The sequence below is a fragment of the Bidens hawaiensis genome, unplaced genomic scaffold, assembly GCF_021521415.1.
Source record: "Bidens hawaiensis isolate Kalapana, Puna unplaced genomic scaffold, B.hawaiensis_p1.1 tig00010587_1, whole genome shotgun sequence".
Classification (NCBI taxonomy): Eukaryota; Viridiplantae; Streptophyta; class Magnoliopsida; order Asterales; family Asteraceae; genus Bidens; species Bidens hawaiensis.
The window spans coordinates 73,288-77,598 of NW_027491811.1; positions in this window are offsets into that span (position 1 = coordinate 73,288).

Below are 4,311 nucleotides of genomic sequence, written 5' to 3' on the forward strand. Positions count from 1 at the left end.
TTATCTTCAAATTTCTGCATGAATTCCATTGTAGTAAGATCTTCATTCTTAAAAAAATTATTCTCTTTAAGCTCCATGAGAAACGTTTAGTAAGAACTTGGAAGAGCACTTTTAACAGTATCAATCTTTTCAACCTCACTAGGTTCCATCTTCAGTTTATTCATCTCAGCTATTAGAATATTAAACCCTGTAAGCATCTCCTCCATAGTCTCTCCTTTAAATAAGTTAAAATTATGAAACTGAAACTTCAGCATAACATTCTTACACTCTAGGGTATTTCCCATACTTTTCATTTTAATGTGCTAAAACAAAGAAGCACATATTTTAATACTTCCCACTTGATGGAAAATATTATCGAGTAATGTCGTCGTTAATTGTGAGATATGCCTTTGTTTCAATCTCCAAAGCTTTCTTTTCTTCTTGAGAATACTGAGTGAAAGCCTTTGGGGTAAAACCAGTTGTTTCACAAACAACCATGGGTACCGTATAAGCGTCATCAAGACATCATGAGTAATCTGGGTGTACATACCCAAGATGTACTCGGAATCGTGGTTCCCATTTTGCAAAGTCACTAAATTTCATTAAACGTGAACATTTTGAATGTGACCAGATCTCAGCATCGAGATGTAACATTTGATGCTTTAACACGTTTTGAGATGCTAGTGCGTAATAAGCAAACATCTCAAAGTACATATTAAAATGAAGTTTTAAGGTGATAAATGTTCAAGATTGATATTAAAGGTTCAAAAGGTAAATAATAATAGCGAATGGTTGGAACGAATAAATGAAGATAGTAACAAATGAGTGAGAAATTAATGATGATGAGTAGTATTACGAATAAGGGATCTGATAACGAACGAACTAACGAATCACATGACGAATGAAGTGACAAATGAAACTCAGTCTTCATGAATGATGATAACGAATAACTATAACGAATGAAGATCCAACGATGACAAATCAACACCCTAATAGATAAACGAATAGCTTAACGAATGGATGACGAATGTGGACAGATGATATGGTATTTTTGTAATGAATGAACTTGGCACGAATGGGTTTCAGTGACGAATCGGTTGACGAACGAGTAATGACGAATGTAGTTATCTATCACGAATAACTGACAATGAATCAGCTACAATAACGAATGAGGTTGTTATTATGTTGTAACAACTTTGACACGTCGCACGAATCCGTTAGAACCTGATAACGAGTGACTATCAATCCTGTAGCGAATGAATGAATTCATCATAACGAATGAATCTATAACCATTCAACCCTTCAACAGTGGACTTTCAGATATGATTTTTCCATTCATCTTCATCTGGATTTATATATTATACTATTTTCATGCAAACCAATGTATATGAATAGGTCGATTCGTTAGTTATGAACTAACGAATGACCATTCAATCGTGTATTCATTAGATAAAGAAAATTTGTTGGTCCCGTATAACGATCACAACACACCTGTCACAACCCACACCGTGAGTTGAAAAGACAGGTTAACGACTTGTTATTTTAGGTTGAAGACAATATTGTGTTAACGGCTGAATCACTAACACAATACAAGTTGCTTGAAAATACTAAAGTAAACAAATACAGACTGTCCTCAAAAGATTTCCATTTATAGAAAGATTAATACAAATAAGATTCAATCAGGGTTTCAGAAAGGTAATGTTTTTGTCAGGACGTATTATAGAACAGCCATCACAATCAAAGTTAGGAATAATATCAGGTTGTCTTAATTGTATCTCTCGTCTCTCATTTTAGGCATGCTCTACTTATTCTATTTATAGGCCTACCAAATAGCTACCATTCCTTCTAGAAACCCTAAGTAATAATACATATTCAGTAAATCAAATTACAAAAGATTCTAAGTGTAAAACAGGTCTTCAGGTAAACTTTGCAGCTTTTGTCTTCTTCGAGCAGACCTGGTAACCAAAGTGTGTTAGGGAACAGTTCTCCGGGTAGACTTTCCTTAGAATATTTTCCTTAGAAACTATTCACCTAGCAGACTTCAATCTTCTTGACCATAGCAAAATTTGCCCGATATGGTCCTACGAGCAAACTTGTCCTTCATAGATCCCTTCAACTCATTGTTAATGAATAACTTATTGAACAAACTAAAGTGTGCCGGTAACACAATAGCTTGCTTAGAGTTGAGTCTTGCCCGACAAAGTCCTAAAGATAATTCCTTATCAACTTTCTTTAGGCATACTCGGACCACTATTTATTAATGAATAACCTTTTAGATCTTCCAAAATATTTGGTTTCTTTAGCTTGGTTTAGCCAAGAGCTTGCTGGGAAGCATACCTTGCTTGGATTTGAAGAACAACCTTGCTAGACAAAGTGCACCCTGCTCGGATTGACACTTAAGAAGACTTCAAAAAGATAACCTTGCCCGAAAGGCAAACTACCTTGCTAGGCTAAGTAAAAGCTTACTCGGAGACCTAAGTGTGCCTGGTGTCCATACTTAGCCATTTTCAGGGAGATTAAGAAGATTCCAATCTTCCTTAAGCCACTTTGTATCTTAAAACTTTTACCAGAAAAAAATATTTTTGATTTTTGAATATTTTCGAATGAAAAACATTTCAGACTAAGATGAATATGAAATCTAGTATACAAAAGCAATACATATTTTTGTGAATCGAGCAGAGAGTCAGAATGTTCAAGAAATCCTCTATGGCAGGTTTATTCTTTGGCATTATTATGAATGACGTTAAGTCAGTCATTGATGTTTTTTTCCACTTAAATCTTCTAACAAACTTTCAAGTATCTTTGTGATATGTTTAAGACTCAACTAAGGCACAAGATATCATAAATCATCAGCCTCAAATGTCAGTTCGGGCTTAATTTGACTTTTACCATGTCACCCCAACTTGACTTAAATCATTATGCCTGATGATCAAAATATAAGATTTTTTAGTATTTGAACAATCTTAGCAAATAATCCCCACTACAATGTATACCCCGGTTATCAAGCAACACACCAAGTTTCCTTTACTGTGAATGAGTATGCAGAGTTCATCTATAAGGCTTACAGACATTTTGTCATTTGGGGTCCGTTTCTTATTGGTATTAAGATGCATGCAAGGGAGAAACAATGTATAACTCATAACATGTTTGAAAAAGTTAGTAATGAATTTGTACAAAGTACAGGAGTGATCAAGTTTATTGAGTTATAAGGGTTCGCTCTAAAAGAATGTAAATATTCATATTAAGAATACCTAGATAATAAAACGCATAAAGAATCACAGTGTCCATAAACCTAGGGCAGCCCATTAATACAAGATTTGAGGAAATAAGACAACACACCATTAAAGTGTTATCCTAATCTAGACACTTTTATTTAGATTTTTTGATTTTTGGTGATCAAACAGACATAAGGCTTGAGTATAACAGGCTATTACATTCCTTCCTTCGTTACTAAGATGTTTGGAAGAGACTAACACTTCTTTCAATTTGGAAATTTTATGTTTATATCACATACTATAACTTAGTTGCTTGTTAAAGATCTACCTATGCACCAATGCAGTTAAGCACTAAGTCTAGCCTACTCCTTTAAGCTTATTTTTATACTAAAATTTCATAATAAAATAATCAATGTACAATCATATTCTCTTTTTGCGTCCAAACTTATTTTTGAGGAGCACAATTTATAATGTTTTTGTAATTTTGAAATATTTGAATGTTTTTCGATTTTTCCTATACAAACTGGAAGCACAATATTTTTGTATGTACCATTTTTCCCCAAAAACCAAAATATTAAAGAAATAAAAACAAAACAAAAATTTATAAACAAAAGAAAATTGATTATCCGAGCTTAGAGATATCAGCAAAAGATTTAAACCATTTAAACCAAGAAAAAATTTAAATCTTGTTTTATCAAATGCATAGGTAAAAAGGTCTTCCTTCTGAAAATCTGTGTGCACCTTCTCGATGTCAATTAATTTCTTTCCATAGCAGTCACGTATAAAATGATAACGAATATCAATATGTTTCATTTTAGAGTGGTGCACGGGGTTCATCGTGATACAAATAGCAGCAACGTTATCAAAAACAATGGGAGTAGTAAGAAACTTCAAACTGTAATCCTGCAAGTGTTGCTGGATCCATAAAACTTGTGAACAGCAACTCGAGACTGTCACATATTCAGCTTCTACGGTTGAAGTGGAGACCATTGTCTACTTCTTACACTGCTAGGAAACAAGCCGACTTCCTAAAAATTGACAACCCACTGTAGTGGACATGAAGATGATCTTGCATCCTCCATAATTTGAATATGAATCTGAAGTTAACTTGAATTTG